The sequence below is a fragment of the Lissotriton vulgaris genome, chromosome 1_1 (genome assembly GCF_964263255.1).
Source record: "Lissotriton vulgaris chromosome 1_1, aLisVul1.2, whole genome shotgun sequence".
Taxonomy (NCBI): Eukaryota; Metazoa; Chordata; class Amphibia; order Caudata; family Salamandridae; genus Lissotriton; species Lissotriton vulgaris.
In genome coordinates, this window is record NC_141685.1 from 1,370,348,602 (window position 1) to 1,370,372,795 (window position 24,194).

At 41.2% G+C, this 24,194-nt stretch overlaps 10 non-coding genes across 10 annotated transcripts; all 10 read right to left on the reverse strand.

The window, feature by feature from the left end:
- Positions 1-5,504: 5,504 nt before the first annotated feature.
- On the reverse strand, positions 5,505-5,586 carry TRNAS-AGA (transfer RNA serine (anticodon AGA)). The gene has a single exon. It is a non-coding gene; the product is annotated as a tRNA-Ser (tRNA).
- A 1,499-nt stretch (positions 5,587-7,085) lies between these two features.
- Positions 7,086-7,157, reverse strand: TRNAH-GUG (transfer RNA histidin (anticodon GUG)). Its single transcript has one exon. It is a non-coding gene; the product is annotated as a tRNA-His (tRNA).
- Positions 7,158-10,027: 2,870 nt separating this feature from the next.
- Positions 10,028-10,099, reverse strand: TRNAH-GUG (transfer RNA histidin (anticodon GUG)). The gene has a single exon. It is a non-coding gene; the product is annotated as a tRNA-His (tRNA).
- Positions 10,100-11,388: 1,289 nt separating this feature from the next.
- Positions 11,389-11,470, reverse strand: TRNAS-AGA (transfer RNA serine (anticodon AGA)). The gene has a single exon. It is a non-coding gene; the product is annotated as a tRNA-Ser (tRNA).
- Positions 11,471-12,968: 1,498 nt separating this feature from the next.
- Positions 12,969-13,040, reverse strand: TRNAH-GUG (transfer RNA histidin (anticodon GUG)). Its single transcript has one exon. It is a non-coding gene; the product is annotated as a tRNA-His (tRNA).
- A 1,288-nt stretch (positions 13,041-14,328) lies between these two features.
- On the reverse strand, positions 14,329-14,410 carry TRNAS-AGA (transfer RNA serine (anticodon AGA)). The gene has a single exon. It is a non-coding gene; the product is annotated as a tRNA-Ser (tRNA).
- Positions 14,411-15,907: 1,497 nt separating this feature from the next.
- TRNAH-GUG (transfer RNA histidin (anticodon GUG)) lies at positions 15,908-15,979 on the reverse strand. The gene has a single exon. It is a non-coding gene; the product is annotated as a tRNA-His (tRNA).
- Positions 15,980-17,268: 1,289 nt separating this feature from the next.
- On the reverse strand, positions 17,269-17,350 carry TRNAS-AGA (transfer RNA serine (anticodon AGA)). Its single transcript has one exon. It is a non-coding gene; the product is annotated as a tRNA-Ser (tRNA).
- Positions 17,351-21,788: 4,438 nt separating this feature from the next.
- Positions 21,789-21,860, reverse strand: TRNAH-GUG (transfer RNA histidin (anticodon GUG)). Its single transcript has one exon. It is a non-coding gene; the product is annotated as a tRNA-His (tRNA).
- Positions 21,861-23,149: 1,289 nt separating this feature from the next.
- Positions 23,150-23,231, reverse strand: TRNAS-AGA (transfer RNA serine (anticodon AGA)). Its single transcript has one exon. It is a non-coding gene; the product is annotated as a tRNA-Ser (tRNA).
- Positions 23,232-24,194: the final 963 nt, after the last annotated feature.

Sequence of the window (24,194 nt, forward strand, 5' to 3'; positions counted from 1 at the left end):
AAGTGCTTTATATTTTTTCCTTGAAGAGCTATATAATAAAGGGGTCCGGGAAAGATTGCATTTATGGAAGATAAAAGAAGGCCCACTTGTCTCACCAAATGCTGTAGAGAAACCTGATGTTTTACTCATGTTATCCTTAGTTCGTTTTTGTTAGACCTTGCATTCTTAAGGTGGTCCCAACCCCACCTTATTGCTTTTCACCTCCGCATTTTGCTGTATCTTTTTGTTGGCCTTAGGACTCTGATCACTTTATCGCTACTAATCAGTGCTGAAGTGCACGTGCTTCTTCCCTAATCATGTGTATAATTGGAGTATACCTGACTGACAGATTTAATTTACTTGAAAGCCCCTTGTAAAGTGGTATACCATATACCCAGGGACTGATTGTGCCGCCCAAAGAAATAGCATTTCAAACCTGTCTCAAGCCTGCTACTGCAGTGCCTGTGCTGCAGTGTACTGCCACTTCGACTTGGCATTTAAAACTACTTGCCAAGCCTTAAACTCCAATTTTATTACATATCAGTAACCCCTAAGGTAGGCCCTAGGTAGTCCTAGGGGCATCATGCTATGTAAGTAAAAGGTAAGACATGTACTGTGGTAGTTTGTATGTCCTAGTAGTATCAAACAGTCTATTACATTTTTCACTACTGTGAGGTCTGCCCCTCTCATAGGTTAGCATTGGGTATTCCCTTATTCTTTTTGGGGGGTAATTCCATATCAGAGAGGAGAAGCTTTATTTATTTATTGATAAATCCTATCTAATGGTGAGGTTGGATTTAATCTTACTATTGTATAAATGCCATTTTTAGAGAGTGAGCATTTCTCTGCACTTACTGCTCTATTTGCATGAAAACCTGACTTCAATTGACGTCTGGATTGGGCTGCGAGACAGCTACATATGTGCATTCCCTGTAGACAGCCACAACACAGGTCACTCAACTGCAACTGCATTCATCTGCATTCTGATTGGCCTGGGGGAGAGCTCCGCTCCCCTTACCGCAAATATGTTCAAGAACAATAATTTATGTCAGTAAGTACAGTATACCTACATCTTATAATCATGTGTGTTTAAATAATTTGTCGTTAAATCGTTTAAATATTGAAAAGGATCTGTTTTTAATAGACATTTTTCAAAAACAACTGGTACATTTGGGAATTCTTTAAAGGAAAAACTCAACTGCCGTGACATTGCCAACCACTATGCCGTGGCTCGGATTCGAACCGAGGTTGCTGCGGCCACAACGCAGAGTACTAACCACTATACGATCACGGCGAGCTACTTGGACTCAATAACGTAGAGTGACTTGAAGAAATTATAATTCGGAACACTCAGGGCTACTCCTGTGATAGGCTGAATGTGTTCATTGCTTCCTCATTCCTTATACAAAGGCTTTATCTCCTCAGTGGTTGATAGGCTGAAACCGTTTCCTGGCCGCCTGCTTGTGAACTGGCAGGAGTCAAAGATAACACATACACTGGTGGGCCTGTGATGGGACACCAATGCAGAGAAACACACCTGGCACAGATATTCTATTCTGTTTATTAGACCTGCATCTCTCCTGTACCTCCTCAAGCCATCTGTATGTGAAGCAAGAAAGAGTTAAGGAACGGTCCATCTACACTTTTATTGGGAGGATGCTGCCGTGAGCTCCTCCCAGCTAATCACACAAACAGCAGTAAAGCAAGATAACTACACAGTTAGGGGGGACTGCATGGTTAGGTTTTTGAGGAATTATTGAAACTGACCTCAGTGACCCATAATCAGAGCTGTGGCTAATGACTGCATGCCTAATTATGATGAAGCAAGCACCATGGCTCGTAGGGGCCCCACAACACACTTTTCTTAGCTCATTGAATTAAAGTATAAACTTCTGCCATGTGTGAGTGGTAAAGGCTTGTTAATTTTGTTGCTTTTCAAATTCACGTCTGACAACAAGACGAAGGAATATTGGGGCATCAGACGCTTTGGAAAGTAGCCACCAACCGCAGAGAAAGAGAGAAAGAGGGAAAAGACAGTATGAGGTGTGGAGAAAACAGCAGCAGGTACACGGAGCTCAAATGAGATTAATGGCGCCTAAGTAGAGCACGTAAAGGAACAGTTACAAATCTAAGAAAAGGGAAAGAAAAGACTAGGAAAAAACACAGAAAGAGCTTGTAGATGAAATTCTCTTCCAGGAACAGCAGGTTAAGAGAAATTACACAGGGAGCAGTTAAGCTTGTAACACGGGGGAGAATAGAAAAGAAAATGCAGTTTTATGAAGTGTGTTTGCCTAATCCAGCTAGCACTTTTATTTTATTTCTCTATTTGCTTCTTTTATCGGTAAAGTAAGTTTCAAGTGCATGCACAGGTATGACCGAGAGAGCCAGGGTATAATAATTTGAAGTGTTTGCACCAGCGCTAATGAAGGACGAGAGTTATAGCAAAGATATGAAAGGGGGAGCGATAATAAATATGTGATATGGCAATAGTGACACCAAAATAAGCCACCTATTTATAAAACTCACATGGAAGAAATACTAAAGGTTAACTTCTGAAATTGTAGCCGATGTTAAAAAGATTCTCATTGTCGGCAGGATTCGAACCTGCGCTGGGAGACCCCAATGGATTTCTAGTCCATCGCCTTAACCACTCGGCCACAAAAACTGACTGTAAGGCGTGTGCACATAATCTGTATGCAAGTTGTCAAGGTGTCCCACAGCAAATTCCTGATATTCGGCAATGCACATTTTAAAAATAATGTTTTATTCAGCAGGCACATTCTCTCCTAAAAACAAAAATTGCATGCGTATATCTCTAGTTTGGAATACCATAGGCTTGCATGAATACTCTCATGGGTCACTCAAGTTTTTTAGACCCTATTGCACTCTGTTTTCATGCTGCTTTTAGTATATGGCCCATATTACAGAAGTCTACCATCTTTGAGTATTTGAGGCTCCTTTGTAAGTGCTTTATATTTTTTCCTTGAAGAGCTATATAATAAAGGGGTCCGGGAAAGATTGCATTTATGGAAGAAAAAAGAAGGCCCACTTGTCTCACCAAATGCTGTAGAGAAACCTGATGTTTTACTCATGTTATCCTTAGTTCGTTTTTGTTAGACCTTGCATTCTTAAGGTGGTCCCAACCCCACCTTATTGCTTTTCACCTCCGCATTTTGCTGTATCTTTTTGTTGGCCTTAGGACTCTGATCACTTTATTGCTACTAATCAGTGCTGAAGTGCACGTGCTTCTTCCCTAATCATGTGTATAATTGGAGTATACCTAACTGACAGATTTAATTTACTTGAAAGCCCCTTGTAAAGTGGTATACCATATACCCAGGGACTGATTGTGCCGCCCAAAGAAATAGCATTTCAAACCTGTCTCAAGCCTGCTACTGCAGTGCCTGTGTTGCAGTGTACTGCAACTTCGACTTGGCATTTTAAACTACTTGCCAAGCCTTAAACTCCAATTTTATTACATATCAGTAACCCCTAAGGTAGGCCCTAGGTAGTCCTAGGGGCATCATGCTATGTAAGTAAAAGGTAAGACATGTACTGTGGTAGTTTGTATGTCCTAGTAGTATCAAACAGTCTATTACATTTTTCACTACTGTGAGGTCTGCCCCTCTCATAGGTTAGCATTGGGTATTCCCTTATACTTTTTGGTGGGTAATTCCATATCAGAGAGGAGAAGCTTTATTTATTTATTGATAAATCCTATCTACTGGTGAGGTTGGATTTAATCTTACTATTGTATAAATGCCATTTTTAGAGAGTGAGCATTTCTCTGCACTTACTGCTCTATTTGCATGAAAACCTGTCTTCAATTGACGTCTGGATTGGGCTGCGAGACAGCTACATATGTGCATTCCCTGTAGACAGCCACAACACAGGTCACTCAACTGCAACTGCATTCATCTGCATTCTGATTTGCCTGGGGGAGAGCTCCGCTCCCCTTACCGCAAATATGTTCAAGAACGATAATTTATGTCAGTAAGTACAGTATACCTACATCTTATAATCGTGTGTGTTTAAATAATTTGTCGTTAGATCGTTTAAATATTGAAAAGGATCTGTTTTTACTAGACATTTTACAAAAACAACTGGTACATTTGGGAATTCTGTAAAGGAAAAACCCAACTGCCGTGACATTGCCAACCACAATGCCGTGACTCGGATACGAACCGAGGTTGCTGCAGCCACAACACAGAGTACTAACCACTATACGATCACGGCAAGCTACTTGGGCTCAATAACGTACAGTGACATGAAGAAATTATAATTCCCAACACTCAGTGCTACTCCTGTGATAGGCTGAATGTGTTCATTGCTTCCTCATTCCTTATACAAAGGCTTTATCTCCTTAGTGGTTGATAGGCTGAAACCGTTTCCTGGCCACCTGCTTGTGAACTGGCAGGAGTCAAAGATCACACATACACTGGTGGGCCTGTGATGGGACACCAATGCAGAGAAACACACCTGGCGCAGATATTCTATTCTGTTTATTAGACCTGCATCTCCCCTGTACCTCCTCAAGCCATCTGTATGTGAAGCAAGAAAGAGTTAAGGAACGGTCCATCTAAACTTTTATTGGGAGGATGCCGCCGTGAGCTCCTCCCAGCTAATCACACAAACAGCAGTAAAGCAAGATAACTACACAGATAGGGGGGACTGCATGATTAGGTTTTTGAGGAATTATTGAAACTGACCTCAGTGACCCATAATCAGAGCTGTGGCTAATGACTGCATGCCTAATTATGATGAAGCAAGCACCATTGCTCGTAGGGGCCCCACAACACACTTTTCTTAGCTCATTGAATTAAAGTAAAAACTTCTGCCATGTGTGAGTGGTAAAGGCTTGTTAATTTTGTTGCTTTTCAAATTCACGTCTGACAACAAGACGAAGGAATATTGGGGCATCAGACGCTTTGGAAAGTAGCCACCAACCGCAGAGAAAGAGAGAAAGAGGGAAAAGACAGTATGAGGTGTGGAGAAAACAGCAGCAGGTACAAGGAGCTCAAATGAGATTAATGGCGCCTAAATAGAGCACGTAAAGGAACAGTTACAAATCTAAGAAAAGGGAAAGAAAAGACTAGGAAAAAACACAGAAAGAGCTTGTAGATGAAATTCTCTTCCAGGAACAGCAGGTTAAGAGAAATTACACAGGGAGCAGTTAAGCTTGTAACACGGGGGAGAATAGAAAAGAAAATGCACTTTTATGAAGTGTGTTTGCCTAATCCAGCTAGCACTTTTATTTTATTTCTCTATTTGCTTCTTTTATTGGTAAAGTAAGTTTCAAGTGCATGCACAGGTATGTCCAAGAGAGCCAGGGTATAATAATTTGAAGCGTTTGCACCAGCGCTAATGAAGGACGAGAGTTATAGCAAAGATATGAAAGGGGGAGCGATAATAAATATGTGATATGGCAATAGTGACACCAAAATAAGCCACCTATTTATAAAACTGACATGGGAGAAATACTAAAGGTTAACTTCTGAAATTGTAGCCGATGTTAAAAAGATTCTCGTTGTCGGCAGGATTCGAACCTGCGCGGGGAGACCCCAATGGATTTCTAGTCCATCGCCTTAACCACTCGGCCACAACAACTGACTGTCAGGTGTGTGCACATAATCTGTATGCAAGTTTTCAAGGTGTCCCACAGCAAATTCCTGATATTCTGCAATGCACTTTTTAAAAATAATGTTTTTTTAAGCAGGCACTTTCTCTCCTAAAAACAAAAATTGCATGCGTATATCTCTAGTTTGGAATACCATAGGCTTGCATGCATACTCTCATGGGTCACTCAAGTTTTTTGGACCCTATTGCACTCTGTTTTCGTGCTGCTTTTAGTATATGGCCCATATTACAGAAGTCTACCATCTTTGAGTATTTGAGGCTCCTTTGTAAGTGCTTTATATTTTTTCCTTGAAGAGCTATATAATAAAGGGGTCCGGGAAAGATTGCATTTATGGAAGTTAAAAGAAGGCCCACTTGTCTCACCAAATGCTGTAGAGAAACCTGATGTTTTACTCATGTTATCCTTAGTTCGTTTTTGTTAGACGTTGCATTCTTAAGGTGGTCCCAACCCCACCTTATTGCTTTTCACCTCCGCATTTTGCTGTATCTTTTTGTTGGCCTTAGGACTCTGATCAATTTATCGCTACTAATCAGTGCTGAAGTGCACGTGCTTCTTCCCTAATCATGTGTATAATTGGAGTATACCTGACTGACAGATTTAATTTACTTGAAAGCCCCTTGTAAAGTGGTATACCATATACCCAGGGACTGATTGTGCCGCCCAAAGAAATAGCATTTCAAACCTGTCTCAAGCCTGCTACTGCAGTGCCTGTGCTGCAGTGTACTGCCACTTCGACTTGGCATTTAAAACTACTTGCCAAGCCTTAAACTCCAATTTTATTACATATCAGTAACCCCTAAGGTAGGCCCTAAGTAGTCCTAGGGGCATCATGCTATGTATGTAAAAGGTAAGACATGTACTGTGGTAGTTTGTATATCCTAGTAGTATCAAACAGTCTATTACATTTTTCACTACTGTGAGGTCTGCCCCTCTCATAGGTTAGCATTGGGTATTCCCTTATACTTTTTGGGGGGTAATTCCATATCAGAGAGGAGAAGCTTTATTTATTTATTAATAAATCCTATCTACTGGTGAGGTTGGATTTAATCTTACTATTGTATAAATGCCATTTTTAGAGAGTGAGCATTTCTCTGCACTTACTGCTCTATTTGCATGAAAACCTGTCTTCAATTGACGTCTGGATTGGGCTGCGAGACAGCTACAAATGTGCATTCCCTGTAGACAGCCACAACACAGGTCACTCAACTGCAACTGCATTCATCTGCATTCTGATTGGCCTGGGGGAGAGCTCCGCTACCCTTACCGCAAATTTGTTCAGGAACGATAATTTATGTCAGTAAGTACAGTATACCTACATCTTATAATCATGTGTGTTTAAATAATTTGTCGTTAGATCGTTTAAATATTGAAAAGGATCTGTTTTTAATAGACATTTTACAAAAACAACTGGTACATTTGGGAATTCTGTAAAGGAAAAACCCAACTGCTGTGACATTGCCAACCACAATGCCGTGACTCGGATTCGAACCGAGGTTGCTGCGGCCACAACGCAGAGTACTAACCACTATACGATCACGGCGAGCTACTTGGGCTCAATAACGTACAGTGACATGAAGAAATTATAATTCGGAACACTCAGGGCTACTCCTGTGACACGCTGAATGTGTTCATTGCTTCCTCATTCCTTATACAAAGGCTTTATCTCCTCAGTGGTTGATAAACTGAAACCGTTTCCTGGCCGCCTGCTTGTGAACTGGCAGGTGTCAAAGATCACACATACACTGGTGGGCCTGTGATGGGACACCAATGCAGAGAAACACACCTGGCGCAGATATTCTATTCTGTTTATTAGACCTGCATCTCCCCTGTACCTCCTCAAGCCATCTGTATGTGAAGCAAGAAAGAGTTAAGGAACGGTCCATCTACACTTTTATTGGGAGGATGCTGCCGTGAGCTCCTCCCAGCTATTCACACAAACAGCAGTAAAGCTAGATAACTACACAGTTAGGGGGGACTGCATGGTTAGGTTTTTGAGGAATTATTGAAACTGACCTCAGTGACCCATAATCAGAGCTGTGGCTAATGACTGCATGCCTAATTATGATGAAGCAAGCACCATGGCTCGTAGGGGCCCCACAACACACTTTTCTTAGCTCATTGAATTAAAGTATAAACTTCTGCCATGTGTGAGTGGTAAAGGCTTGTTAATTTTGTTGCTTTTCAAATTCACGTCTGACAACAAGACGAAGGAACATTGGGGCATCAGACGCTTTGGAAAGTAGCCACCAACCGCAGAGAAAGAGAGAAAGAGGGAAAAGATAGTATGAGGTGTGGAGAAAACAGCAGCAGGTACAAGGAGCTCAAATGAGATTAATGGCGCCTAAATAGAGCACGTAAAGGAACAGTTACAAATCTAAGAAAAGGGAAAGAAAAGACTAGGAAAAAACACAGAAAGAGCTTGTAGATGAAATTCTCTTCCAGGAACAGCAGGTTAAGAGAAATTACACAGGGAGCAGTTAAGCTTGTAACACGGGGGAGAATAGAAAAGAAAATGCAGTTTTATGAAGTGTGTTTGCCTAATCCAGCTAGCACTTTTATTTTATTTCTCTATTTGCATCTTTTATTGGTAAAGTAAGTTTCAAGTGCATGCACAGGTATGACCGAGAGAGCCAGGGTATAATAATTTGAAGCGTTTGCACCAGCGCTAATGAAGGACGAGAGTTATAGCAAAGATATGAAAGGGGGAGCGATAATAAATATGTGATATGGCAATAGTGACACCAAAATAAGCCACCTATTTATAAAACTGACATGGAAGAAATACTAAAGGTTAGCTTCTGAAATTGTAGCCGATGTTAAAAAGATTCTCGTTGTCGGCAGGATTCGAACCTGCGCAGGGAGACCCCAATGGATTTCTAGTCCATCACCTTAACCTCTCGGCCACAACAACTGACTGTAAGGCGTGTGCACATAATCTGTATGCAAGTTTTCAAGGTGTCCCACAGCAAATTCCTGATATTCTGCAATGCACTTTTTAAAAATAATGTTTTTTTCAGCAGGCACATTCTCTCCTAAAAGCAAAAATTGCATGCGTATATCTCTAGTTTGGAATACCATAGGCTTGCATGCATACTCTCATGGGTCACTCAAGTTTTTTGGACCCTATTGCACTCTGTTTTCGTGCTGCTTTTAGTATATGGCCCATATTACAGAAGTCTACCATCTTTGAGTATTTGAGGCTCCTTTGTAAGTGCTTTAAATTTTTTCCTTGAAGAGCTATATAATAAAGGGGTCCGGGAAAGATTGCATTTATGGAAGATAAAAGAAGGCCCACTTGTCTCACCAAATGCTGTAGAGAAACCTGATGTTTTACTCATGTTATCCCTAGTTCGTTTTTGTTAGACCTTGCATTCTTAAGGTGGTCCCAACCCCACCTTATTGCTTTTCACCTCCGCATTTTGCTGTATCTTTTTGTTGGCCTTAGGACTCTTATCACTTTATCGCTAATAATCAGTGCTGAAGTGCACGTGCTTCTTCCCTAATCATGTGTATAATTGGAGTATACCTGACTGACAGATTTAATTTACTTGAAAGCCCCTTGTAAAGTGGTATACCATATACCCAGGGACTGATTGTGCTGCCCAAAGAAATAGCATTTCAAACCTGTCTCAAGCCTGCTACTGCAGTGCCTGTGCTGCAGTGTACTGCCACTTCGACTTGGCATTTAAAACTACTTGCCAAGCCTTAAACTTCAATTTTATTACATATCAGTAACCTCTAATGTAGGCCCTAGGTAGTCCTAGGGGCATCATGCTATGTAAGAAAAAGGTAAGACATTTACTGTGGTAGTTTGTATGTCCTAGTAGTATCAAACAGTCTATTACATTTTTCACTACTGTGAGGTCTGCCCCTCTCATAGGTTAGCATTGGGTATTCCCTTATACTTTTTGGGGGGTAATTCCATATCAGAGAGGAGAAGCTTTATTTATTTATTGATAAATCCTATCTACTGGTGAGGTTGGATTTAATCTTACTATTGTATAAATGCCATTTTTAGAGAGTGAGCATTTCTCTGCACTTACTGCTCTATTTGCATGAAAACCTGTCTTCAATTGACGTCTGGATTGGGCAGCGAGACAGCTACATATGTGCATTCCCTGTAGACAGCCACAACACAGGTCACTCATCTGCAACTGCATTCATCTGCATTCTGATTGGCCTGGGAGAGAGCTCCGTTCCCCTTACCACAAATATGTTCAAGAATGATAATTTATGTCAGTAAGTACAGTATACCTACATCTTATAATCATGTGTGTTTAAATATTTTGTCGTTAGATCGTTTAAATATTGAAAAGGATCTGTTTTTACTAGACATTTTACAAAAACAACTGGTACATTTGGGAATTCTGTAAAGGAAAAACCCACCTGCCGTGACATTGCCAACCACAATGCCGTGACTCGGATTCGAACCGAGGTTGCTGCGGCCACAACACAGAGTACTAACCACTATACGATCACGGCAAGCTACTTGGGCTCAATAACGTACAGTGACATGAAGAAATTATAATTCGGAACACTCAGGGCTACTCCTGTGACACGCTGAATGTGTTCATTGCTTCCTCATTCCTTCTACAAAGGATTTATCTCCTCAGTGGTTGATAGGCTGAAACCGTTTCCTGGCCGCCTGCTTGTGAACTGGCAGGAGTCAAAGATCACACATACACTGGTGGGCCTGTGATGGGACACCAATGCAGAGAAACACACCTGGCGCAGATATTCTATTCTGTTTATTAGACCTGCATCTCCCCTGTACCTCCTCAAGCCATCTGTATGTGAAGCAAGAAAGAGTTAAGGAACGGTTCATCTACACTTTTATTGGGAGGATGCTGCCGTGAGCTCCTCCCAGCTAATCACACAAACAGCAGTAAAGCAAGATAACTACACAGTTAGGGGGGACTGCATGGTTAGGTTTTTGAGGAATTATTGAAACTGACCTCAGTGACCCATAATCAGAGCTGTGGCTAATGACTGCATGCCTAATTATGATGAAGCAAGCACCATGGCTCGTAGGGGCCCCACAACACACTTTTCTTAGCTCATTGAATTAAAGTATAAACTTCTGCCATGTGTGAGTGGTAAAGGCTTGTTAATTTTGTTGCTTTTCAAATTCACGTCTGACAACAAGACGAAGGAACATTGGGGCATCAGACGCTTTGGAAAGTAGCCACCAACCGCAGAGAAAGAGAGAAAGAGGGAAAAGACAGTATGAGGTGTGGAGAAAACAGCAGCAGGTACAAGGAGCTCAAATGAGATTAATGGCGCCTAAATAGAGCACGTAAAGGAACAGTTACAAATCTAAGAAAAGGGAAAGAAAAGACTAGGAAAAAACACAGAAAGAGCTTGTAGATGAAATTCTCTTCCAGGAACAGCAGGTTAAGAGAAATTACACAGGGAGCAGTTAAACTTGTAACACGGGGGAGAATAGAAAAGAAAATGCAGTTTTATGAAGTGTGTTTGCCTAATCCAGCTAGCACTTTTATTTTATTTCTCTATTTGCTTCTTTTATTGGTAACATAAGTTTCAAGTGCATGCACAGGTATGACCGAGAGAGCCAGGGTATAATAATTTGAAGCGTTTGCGCCAGCGCTAATGAAGGACGAGAGTTATAGCAAAGATATGAAAGGGGGAGCGATAATAAATATGTGATATGGCAATAGTGACACCAAAATAAGCCACCTATTTATAAAACTGACATGGAAGAAATACGAAAGGTTAACTTCTGAAATTGTAGCCGATGTTAAAAAGATTCTCGTTGTTGGCAGGATTCAAACCTGCGTGGGGAGACCCCAATGGATTTCTAGTCCATCGCCTTAACCACTCGGCCACAACAACTGACTGTAAGGCGTTTGCACATAATCTGTATGCAAGTTTTCAAGGTGTCCCACAACAAATTCCTGATATTCTGCAATGCACTTTTTAAAAATAATGTTTTTTCAGCAGGCACATTCTCTCCTAAAAACAAAAATTGCATGCGTATATCTCTAGTTTGGAATACCATAGGCTTGCATGCATACTCTCATGGGTCACTCAAGTTTTTTGGACCCTATTGCACTCTGTTTTCGTGCTGCTTTTAGTATATGGCCCATATTACAGAAGTCTACCATCTTTGAGTATTTGAGGCTCCTTTGTAAGTGCTTTATATTTTTTCCGTGAAGAGCTATATAATAAAGGGGTCCGGGAAAGATTGCATTTATGGAAGATAAAAGAAGGCCCACTTGTCTCACCAAATGCTGTAGAGAAACCTGATGTTTTACTCATGTTATCCCTAGTTCGTTTTTGTTAGACCTTGCATTCTTAAGGTGGTCCCAACCCCACCTTATTGCTTTTCATCTCCGCATTTTGCTGTATCTTTTTGTTGGCCTTAGGACTCTTATCACTTTATCGCTACTAATCAGTGCTGAAGTGCACGTGCTTCTTCCCTAATCATGTGTATAATTGGAGTATACCTGACTGACAGATTTAATTTACTTGAAAGCCCCTTGTAAAGTCGTATACCATATACCCAGGGACTGATTGTGCCGCCCAAAGAAATAGCATTTCAAACCTGTCTCAAGCCTGCTACTGCACTGCCTGTGCTGCAGTGTACTGCCACTTCGACTTGGCATTTAAAACTACTTGCCAAGCCTTAAACTCCAATTTTATTACATATCAGTAACCCCTAAGGTAGGCCCTAAGTAGTCATAGGGGCATCATGCTATGTAAGTAAAAGGTAAGACATGTACTGTGGTAGTTTGTATGTCCTAGTAGTATCAAACAGTCTATTACATTTTTCACTACTGTGAGGTCTGCCCCTCTCATAGGTTAGCATTGGGTATTCCCTTATACTTTTTGGGGGGTAATTCCATATCAGAGAGGAGAAGCTTTATTTATTTATTGATAAATCCTATCTACTGGTGAGGTTGGATTTAATCTTACTATTGTATAAATGCCATTTTTAGAGAGTGAGCATTTCTCTGCACTTACTGCTCTATTTGCATGAAAACCTGTCTTCAATTGACGTCTGGATTGGGCTGGGAGACAGCTACATATGTGCATTCCCTGTAGACAGCCACAACACAGGTCACTCAACTGCAACTGCATTCATCTGCATTCTGATTGGCCTGGGGGAGAGCTCCGCTCCCCTTACCGCAAATATGTTCAAGAACGATAATTTATGTCAGTAAGTACAGTATACCTACATCTTATAATCATGTGTGTTTAAATAATTTGTCGTTAGATCATTTAAATATTGAAAAGGATCTGTTTTTAATAGACATTTTACAAAAACAACTGGTACATTTGGGAATTCTGTAAAGGAAAAACCCAACTGCCGTGACATTGCCAACCACAATGCCGTGACTCGGATTCGAACCGAGGTTGCTGCGGCCACAACACAGAGTACTAACCACTATACGATCACGGCGAGCTACTTGGGCTCAATAACATACAGTGACATGAAGAAATTATAATTCGGAACACTCAGGGCTACTCCTGTGATAGGCTGAATGTGTTCATTGCTTCCTCATTCCTTATACAAAGGCTTTATCTCCTCAGTGGTTGATAGGCTGAAACCGTTTCCTGGCCGCCTGCTTGTGAACTGGCAGGAGTCAAAGATCGAACATACACTGGTGGGCCTGTGATGGGACACCAATGCAGAGAAACACATCTGGCGCAGATATTCTATTCTGTTTATTAGACCTGCATCTCCCCTGTACCTCCTCAAGCCATCTGTATGTGAAGCAAGAAAGAGTTAAGGAACGGTCCATCTACTCTTTTATTGGGAGGATGCTGCCGTGAGCTCCTCCCAGCTAATCACACAAACAGCAGTAAAGCAAGATAACTACACAGTTAGGGGGGACTGCATGGTTAGGTTTTTGAGGAATTATTGAAACTGACCTCAGTGACCCATAATCAGAGCTGTGGCTAATGACTGCATGCCTAATTATGATGAATCAAGCACCATGGCTCGTAGGGGCCCCACAACACACTTTTCTTAGCTCATTGAATTAAAGTATAAACTTCTGCCATGTGTGAGTGGTAAAGGCTTGGTAATTTTGTTGCTTTTCAAATTCACGTCTGACAACAAGACGAAGGAACATTGGGGCATCAGACGCTTTGGAAAGTAGCCACCAACCGCAGAGAAAGAGAGAAAGAGGGAAAAGATAGTATGAGGTGTGGAGAAAACAGCAGCAGGTACAAGGAGCTCAAATGAGATTAATGGCGCCTAAATAGAGCACGTAAAGGAACAGTTACAAATCTAAGAAAAGGGAAAGAAAAGACTAGGAAAAAACACAGAAAGAGCTTGTAGATGAAATTCTCTTCCAGGAACAGCAGGTTAAGAGAAATTACACAGGGAGCAGTTAAGCTTGTAACACGGGGAGAATAGAAAAGAAAATGCAGTTTTATGAAGTGTGTTTGCCTAATCCAGCTAGCACTTTTATTTTATTTCTCTATTTGCTTCTTTTATTGGTAAAGTAAGTTTCAAGTGCATGCACAGGTATGACCGAGAGAGCCAGGGTATAATAATTTGAAGCGTTTGCACCAGTGCTAATGAAGGACGAGAGTTATAGCAAAGATATGAAAGGGGGAGCGATAATAAATATGTGATATGGCAATAGTGAAACCAAAATAAGCCACCTATTTATAAAACTGACATGGAAGAAATACTATAGGTTAACTTCTGAAATTGTAGCCGATGTTAAAAAGATTCTCGTTGTCGGCAGGATTCAAACCTGCGTGGGGAGACCCCAATGGATTTCTAGTCCATCGCCTTAACCACTCGGCCACAACAACTGACTGTGAGGCGTGTGCACATAATCTGTATGCAAGTTTTCAAGGTGTCCCACAACAAATTCCTGATATTCTGCAATGCACTTTTTAAAAATAATGTTTTTTCAGCAGGCACATTCTCTCCTAAAAACAAAAATTGCATGCGTATATCTCTAGTTTGGAATACCATAGGCTTGCATGCATACTCTCATGGGTCACTCAAGTTTTTTGGACCCTATTGCACTCTGTTTTCGTGCTGCTTTTAGTATATGGCCCATATTACAGAAGTCTACCATCTTTGAGTATTTGAGGCTCCTTTGTAAGTGCTTTATATTTTTCCTTGAAGAGCTATATAATAAAGGGGTCCGGGAAAGATTGCATTTATGGAAGATAAAAGAAGGCCCACTTGTCTCACCAAATGCTGTAGAGAAACCTGATGTTTTACTCATGTTATCCTTAGTTCTTTTTTGTTAGACCTTGCATTCTTAAGGTGGTCCCAACCCCACCTTATTGCTTTTCACCTCCGCATTTTGCTGTATCTTTTTGTTGGCCTTAGGACTCTGATCACTTTATCGCTACTAATCAGTGCTGAAGTGCACGTGCTTCTTCCCTAATCATGTGTATAATTGGAGTATACCTGACTGACAGATTTAATTTACTTGAAAGCCCCTTGTAAAGTGGTATACCATATACCCAGGGACTGATTGTGCCGCCCTAAGAAATAGCATTTCAAACCTGTCTCAAGCCTGCTACTGCAGTGCCTGTGCTGCAGTGTACTGCCACTTCGACTTGGCATTTAAAACTACTTGCCAAGCCTTAAACTCCAATTTTATTACATATCAGTAACCCCTAAGGTAGGCCCTAAGTAGTCCTAGGGGCATCATGCTATGTAAGTAAAAGGTAAGACATGTACTGTGGTAGTTTGTATGTCCTAGTAGTATCAAACAGTCTATTACATTTTTCACTACTGTGAGGTCTGCCCCTCTCATAGGTTAGCATTGGGTATTCCCTTATACTTTTTGGGGGGTAATTCCATATCAGAGAGGAGAAGCTTTATTTATTTATTGATAAATCCTATCTACTGGTGAGGTTGGATTTAATCTTACTATTGTATAAATGCCATTTTTAGAGAGTGAGCATTTCTCTGCACTTACTGCTCTATTTGCATGAAAACCTGTCTTCAATTGACGTCTGGATTGGGCTGCGAGACAGCTACAAATGTGCATTCCCTGTAGACAGCCACAACACAGGTCACTCAACTGCAACTGCATTCATCTGCATTCTGATTGGCCTGGGGGAGAGCTCCGCTACCCTTACCGCAAATATGTTCAAGAACGATAATTTATGTCAGTAAGTACAGTATACCTACATCTTATAACCATGTGTGTTTAAATAATTTGTCGTTAGATCGTTTAAATATTGAAAAGAATCTGTTTTTAATAGATATTTTACAAAAACAACTGGTACATTTGGGAATTCTGTAAAGGAAAAACCCAACTGCTGTGACATTGCCAACCACAATGCCGTGACTCGGATTCGAACCGAGGTTGCTGCGGCCACAACGCAGAGTACTAACCACTATACGATCACGGCGAGCTACTTGGGCTCAATAACGTACAGTGACATGAAGAAATTATAATTCGGAACACTCAGGGCTACTCCTGTGATAAGCTGAATGTGTTCATTGCTTCCTCATTCCTTATACAAAGGCTTTATCTCCTCAGTGGTTGATAGGCTGAAACCGTTTCCTGGCCGCCTGCTTGTGAACTGGCAGGAGTCAAAGATCACACATACACTGGTGGGCCTGTGATGGGACACCAATGCAGAGAAACACACCTGGCGCAGATATTCTATTCTGTTTATTAGACCTGCATCTCCCCTGTACCTCCTCAAGCCATCTGTATGTGAAGCAAGAAAGAGTTAAGGAACGGTCCATCTACACTTTTATTGGGAGGATGCTGCCGTGAGCTCCTCCCAGCTAATCACACAAACAGCAGTAAAGCAAGATAACTACACAGTTAGGGGGGACTGCATGGTTAGGTTTTTGAGGAATTATTGAAACTGACCTCAGTGACCCATAATCAGAGCTGTGGCTAATGACTGCATGCCTAATTATGATGAAGCAAGCACCATGGCTCGTAGGGGCCCCACAACACACTTTTCTTAGCTCATTGAATTAAAGTATAAACTTCTGCCATGTGTGAGTGGTAAAGGCTTGTTAATTTTGTTGCTTTTCAAATTCACGTCTGACAACAAGACGAAGGAACATTGGGGCATCAGACGCTTTTGAAAGTAGCCACCAACCGCAGAGAAAGAGAGAAAGAGGGAAAAGACAGTATGAGGTGTGGAGAAAACAGCAGCAGGTACAAGGAGCTCAAATGAGATTAATGGCGCCTAAATAGAGCATGTAAAGGAACAGTTTCAAATCTAAGAAAAGGGAAAGAAAAGACTAGGAAAAAACACAGAAAGAGCTTGTAGATGAAATTCTCTTCCAGGAACAGCAGGTTAAGAGAAATTACACAGGGAGCAGTTAAGCTTGTAACGCGGGGGAGAATAGAAAAGAAAATGCAGTTTTATGAAGTGTGTTTGCCTAATCCAGCTAGCACTTTTATTTTATTTCTCTATTTGCTTCTTTTATTGGTAAAGTAAGTTTCAAGTGCATGCACAGGTATGACCAAGAGAGCCAGGGTATAATAATTTGAAGCGTTTGCACCAGCGCTAATGAAGGACGAGAGTTATAGCAAAGATATGAAAGGGGGAGCGATAATAAATATGTGATATGGCAATAGTGACACCAAAATAAGCCACCTATTTATAAAACTGACATGGGAGAAATACTAAAGGTTAACTTCTGAAATTGTAGCCGATGTTAAAAAGATTCTCGTTGTCGGCAGGATTCGAACCTGCACGGGGAGACCCCAATGGATTTCTAGTCCATCGCCTTAACCACTCGGCCACAACAACTGACTGTCAGGCGTGTGCACATAATCTGTATGCAAGTTTTCAAGGTGTCCCACAGCAAGTTCCTGATATTCTGCAATGCACTTTTTAAAAATAATGTTTTTTTCAGCAGGCACTTTCTCTCCTAAAAACAAAAATTGCATGCGTATATCTCTAGTTTGGAATACCATAGGCTTGCATGCATACTCTCATGGGTCACTCAAGTTTTTTGGACCCTATTGCACTGAGTTTTCGTGCTGCTTTTAGTATATGGCCCATATTACAGAAGTCTACCATCTTTGAGTATTTGAGGCTCCTTTGTAAGTGCTTTATATTTTTCCTTGAAGAGCTATATAATAAAGGGGTCCGGGAAAGATTGCATTTATGGAAGATAAAAGAAGGCCCACTTGTCTCACCAAATGCTGTAGAGAAACCTGATATTTTACTCATGTTATCCTTAGTTCGTTTTTGTTAGATGTTGCATTCTTAAGGTGGTCCTAACCCCACCTTATTGCTTTTCACCTCCGCATTTTGCTGTATCTTTTTGTTGGCCTTAGGACTCTGATCACTTTATCGCTACTAATCAGTGCTGAAGTGCACATGCTTCTTCCCTAATCATGTGTATAATTGGAGTATACCTGACTGACAGATTTAATTTACTTGAAAGCCCCTTGTAAAGTGGTATACCATATACCCAGGGACTGATTGTGCCGCCCAAAGACATAGCATTTCAAACCTGTCTCAAGCCTGCTACTGCAGTGCCTGTGCTGCAGTGTACTGCCACTTCGACTTGGCATTTAAAACTACTTGCCAAGCCTTAAACTCCAATTTTATTACATATCAGTAACCCCTAAGGTAGGCCCTAGGTAGTCCTGGGGCATCATGCTATGTAAGTAAAAGGTAAGACATGTACTGTGGTAGTTTGTATGTCCTAGTAGTATCAAACAGTCTATTACATTTTTCACTACTGTGAGGTCTGCCCCTCTCATAGGTTAGCATTGGGTATTCCCTTATACTTTTTGGGGGGTAATTCCATATCAGAGAGAAGAAGCTTTATTTATTTATTGAGAAATCCTATCTACTGGTGAGGTTGGATTTAATCTTACTATTGTATAAATGCCATTTGTAGAGAGTGAGCATTTCTCTGCACTTACTGCTCTATTTGCATCAAAACCTGTCTTCAATTGACGTCTGGATTGGGCTGCGAGACAGCTACATATGTGCATTCCCTGTAGACAGCCACAACACAGGTCACTCAACTGCAACTGCATTCATCTGCATTCTGATTGGCCTGGGGGAGAGCTCCGCTCCCCTTACCGCAAATATGTTCAAGAACGATAATTTATGTCAGTATGTACAGTATACCTACATCTTATAATCATGTGTGTTTAAATAATTTGTCGTTAGATCGTTTAAATATTGAAAAGGATCGGTTTTAATAGACATTTTACAAAAACAACTGGTACATTTGGGAATTCTGTGAAGGAAAAACCCAACTGCTGTGACATTGCCAACCACAATGCCGTGACTCGGATTCAAACCGAGGTTGCTGCGGCCACAATGCAGAGTACTAACCACTATACGATCATGGCGAGCTACTTGGTCTCAATAACGTACAGTGACATGAAGAAATTATAATTCGGAACACTCAGGGCTACTCCTGTGATAGGCTGAATGTGTTCATTGCTTCCTCATTCCTTATACAAAGGCTTTATCTCCTCAGTGGTTGATAGGCTGAAACCCTTTCCTGGCCGCCTGCTTGTGAACTGGCAGGAGTCAAAGATCACACATACACTGGTGGGCCTGTGATGGGACACCAATGCAGAGAAACACACCTGGCGCAGATATTCTATTCTGTTTATTAGACCTGCAACTCCCCTGTACCTCCTCAAGCCATCTGTATTTGAAGCAAGAAAGAGTTAAGGAACGGTCCATCTACACTTTTATTGGGAGGATGCTGCCGTGAGCTCCTCCCAGCTAATCACACAAACAGCAGTAAAGCAAGATAACTACACAGTTAGGGGGGACTTCATGGTTAGGTTTTTGAGGAATTATTGAAACTGACCTCAGTGACCCATAATCAGAGCTGTGGCTAATGACTGCATGCCTAATTATGATGAAGCAAGCACCATGGCTCGTAGGGGCCCCACAACACACTTTTCTTAGCTCATTGAATTAAAGTATAAACTTCTGCCATGTGTGAGTGGTAAAGGCTTGTTAATTTTGTTGCTTTTCAAATTCACGTCTGACAACAAGACGAAGGAACATTGGGGCATCAGACGCTTTGGAAAGTAGCCACCAACCGCAGAGAAAGAGAGAAAGAGGGAAAAGACAGTATGAGGTGTGGAGAAAACAGCAGCAGGTACAAGGAGCTCAAATGAGATTAATGGCGCCTAAATAGAGCACGTAAAGGAACAGTTACAAATCTAAGAAAAGGGAAAGAAAAGACTAGGAAAAAACACAGAAAGAGCTTGTAGATGAAATTCTCTTCCAGGAACAGCAGGTTAAGAGAAATTACACAGGGAGCAGTTAAGCTTGTAACACGGGGGAGAATAGAAAAGAAAATGCAGTTTTATGAAGTGTGTTTGCCTAATCCAGCTAGATCTTTTATTTTATTTCTCTATTTGCTTCTTTTATTGGTGAAAGTAAGTTTCAAGTGCATGCACAGGTATGACCGAGAGAGTCAGGGTATAATAATTTGAAGCGTTTGCACCAGCGCTAATGAAGGACGAGAGTTATAGCAAAGATATGAAAGGGGGAGCGATAATAAATATGTGATATGGCAATAGTGACACCAAAATAAGCCACCTATTTATAAAACTGACATGGAAGAAATACTAAAGGTTAACTTCTGAAATTGTAGCCGATGTTAAAAAGATTCTCGTTGTCGGCAGGATTCGACCCTGCGCGGGGAGACCCCAATGGATTTCTAGTCCATCGCCTTAACCACTCGGCCACAACAACTGACTGTAAGGTGTGTGCACATAATCTGTATGCAAGTTTTCAAGGTGTCCCACAGCAAATTCCTGATATTCTGCAATGCACTTTTTAAAAATAATGTTTTTTTCAGCAGGCACATTCTCTCCTAAAAACAAAAATTGCATGCGTATATCTCTAGTTTGGTATACCATAGGCTTGCATGCATACTCTCATGGGTCACTCAAGTTTTTTGGACCCTATTGCACTCTGTTTTCGTGCTGCTTTTAGTATATGGCCCATATTACAGAAGTCTACCATCTTTGAGTATTTGAGGCTCCTTTGTAAGTGCTTTATATTTTTTCCTTGAAGAGCTATATAATAAAGGGTCCGGGAAAGATTTCATTTATGGAAGATAAAAGTCGGCCCACTGGTCTCACCAAATGCTGTAGAGAAACCTGATGTTTTACTCATGTTATCCTTAGTTCGTTTTTGTTTGACCTTGCATTCTTAAGGTGGTCCCAACCCCACCTTATTGCTTTTCACCTCCGCATTTTGCTGTATCTTTTTGTTGGCCTTAGGACTCTGATCACTTTATCGCTACTAATCAGTGCTGAAGTGCACGTGCTTCTTCCCTAATCATGTGTATAATTGGAGTATACCTGACTGACAGATTTAATTTACTTGAAAGCCCCTTGTAAAGTGGTATACCATATACCCAGGGACTGATTGTGCCGCCCAAAGAAATAGCATTTCAAACCTGTCTCAAGCCTGCTACTGCAGTGCCTGTGCTGCAGTGTACTGCCACTTCGACTTGGCATTTAAAACTACTTGCCAAGCCTTAAACTCCAATTTTATTACATATCAGTAACCCCTAAGGTAGGCCCTAAGTTGTCCTAGGGGCATCATGCTATGTAAGTAAAAGGTAAGACATGTACTGTGGTAGTTTGTATGTCCTAGTACTATCAAACAGTCTATTACATTTTTCACTACTGTGAGGTCTGCCCCTCTCATAGGTTAGCATTGGGTATTCCCTTATACTTTTTTGGGGGTAATTCCATATCAGAGAGGAGAAGCTTTATTTATTTATTAATAAATCCTATCTACTGGTGAGGTTGGATTTAATCTTACTATTGTATAAATGCCATTTTTAGAGAGTGAGCATTTCTCTGCACTTACTGCTCTATTTGCATGAAAACCTGTCTTCAATTGACGTCTGGATTGGGCTGGGAGACAGCTACATATGTGCATTCCCTGTAGACAGCCACAACACAGGTCACTCAACTGCAACTGCATTCATCTGCATTCTGATTGGCCTGGGGGAGAGCTCCGCTCCCCTTACCGCAAATATGTTCAAGAACGATAATTTATGTCAGTAAGTACAGTATACCTACATCCTATAATCATGTGTGTTTAAATAATTTGTCGTTAGATCGTTTAAATATTGAAAAGGATCTGTTGTTAATAGACATTTTACAAAAACAACTGGTACATTTGGGAATTCTGTAAAGGAAAAACCCAACTGCCTTGACATTGCCAACCACAATGCCGTGACTCGGATTCGAACCGAGGTTGCTGCGGCCACAACACAGAGTACTAACCACTATACGATCACGGCGAGCTACTTGGGCTCAATAACGTACAGTGACATGAAGAAATTATAATTCGGAACACTCAGGGCTACTCCTGTGATAGGCTGAATGTGTTCATTGCTTCCTCATTCCTTATACAAAGGCTTTATCTCCTCAGTGGTTGATAGGCTGAAACCGTTTCCTGGCCGCCTGCTTGTGAACTGGCAGGAGTCAAAGATCACACATACACTGGTGGGCCTTTGATGGGACACCAATGCAGAAAAACACATCTGGCGCAGATATTCTATTCTGTTTACTAGACCTGCATCTCCCCTGTACCTCCTCAAGCCATCTGTATGTGAAGCAAGAAAGAGTTAAGGAACGGTCCATCTACTCTTTTATTGGGAGGATGCTGCCGTGAGCTCCTCCCAGCTAATCACACAAACAGCAGTAAAGCAAGATAACTACACAGTTAGGGGGGACTGCATGGTTAGGTTTTTGAGGAATTATTGAAACTGACCTCAGTGACCCATAATCAGAGCTGTGGCTAATGACTGCATGCCTAATTATGATGAAGCAAGCACCATGGCTCGTAGGGGCCCCACAACACACTTTTCTTAGCTCATTGAATTAAAGTATAAACTTCTGCCATGTGTGAGTGGTAAAGGCTTGTTAATTTTGTTGCTTTTCAAATTCACGTCTGACAACAAGACAAAGGAACATTGGGGCATCAGACGCTTTGGAAAGTAGCCACCAACCGCAGAGAAAGAGAGAAAGAGGGAAAAGACAGTATGAGGTGTGGAGAAAACAGCAGCAGGTACAAGGAGCTCAAATGAGATTAATGGCGCCTAAATAGAGCACGTAAAGGAACAGTTACAAATCTAAGAAAAGGGAAAGAAAAGACTAGGAAAAAACACAGAAAGAGCTTGTAGATGAAATTCTCTTCCAGGAACAGCAGGTTAAGAGAAATTACACAGGGAGCAGTTAAGCTTGTAACACGGGGAGAATAGAAAAGAAAATGCAGTTTTTATGAAGTGTGTTTGCCTAATCCAGCTAGCACTTTTATTTTATTTCTCTATTTGCTTCTTTTATTGGTAAAGTAAGTTTCAAGTGCATGCACAGGTATGACCGAGAGAGCCAGGGTATAATAATTTGAAGCGTTTGCACCAGCGCTAATGAAGGACGAGAGTTATAGCAAAGATATGAAAGGGGGAGCGATAATAAATATGTGATATGGCAATAGTGACACCAAAATAAGCCACCTATTTATAAAACTGACATGGGAGAAATACTAAAGGTTAACTTCTGAAATTGTAGCCGATGTTAAAAAGATTCTCGTTGTCGGCAGGATTCGAACCTGCACGGGGAGACCCCAATGGATTTCTAGTCCATCACCTTAACCACTCGGCCACAACAACTGACTGTCAGGCGTGTGCACATAATCTGTATGCAAGTTTTCAAGATGTCCCACAGCAAATTCCTGATATTCTGCAATGCACTTTTTAAAAATAATGTTTTTTTCAGCAGGCACTTTCTCTCCTAAAAACAAAAATTGCATGCGTATATCTCTAGTTTGGAATGCCATAGGCTTGCATGCATACTCTCATGGGTCACTCAAGTTTTTTGGACCCTATTGCACTCTGTTTTCGTGCTGCTTTTAGTATATGGCCCATATTACAGAAGTCTACCATCTTTGAGTATTTGAGGCTCCTTTGTAAGTGCTTTATATTTTTTCCTTGAAGAGCTATATTATAAAGGGGTCCGGGAAAGATTGCATTTATGGAAGATAAAAGAAGGCCCACTTGTCTCACCAAATGCTGTAGAGAAACCTGATGTTTTACTCATGTTATCCTTAGTTCGTTTTTGTTAGACGTTGCATTCTTAAGGTGGTCCCAGCCCCACCTTATTGCTTTTCACCTCCGCATTTTGCTGTATCTTTTTGTTGGCCTTAGGACTCTGATCACTTTATCGCTACTAATCAGTGCTGAAGTGCACGTGCTTCTTCCCTAATCATGTGTATAATTGGAGTATACCTGACTGACAGATTTAATTTACTTGAAAGCCCCTTGTAAAGTGGTATACCATATACCCAGGGACTGATTGTGCCGCCCAAAGAAATAGCATTTCAAACCTGTCTCAAGCCTGCTACTGCAGTGCCTGTGCTGCAGTGTACTGCCACTTCGACTTGGCATTTAAAACTACTTGCCAAGCCTTAAACTCCAATTTTATTACATATCAGTAACCCCTAAGGTAGGCCCTAAGTTGTCCTAGGGGCATCATGCTATGTAAGTAAAAGGTAAGACATGTATACTGTGGTAGTTTGTATGTCCTAGTACTATCAAACAATCTATTACATTTTTCACTACTGTGAGGTCTGCCCC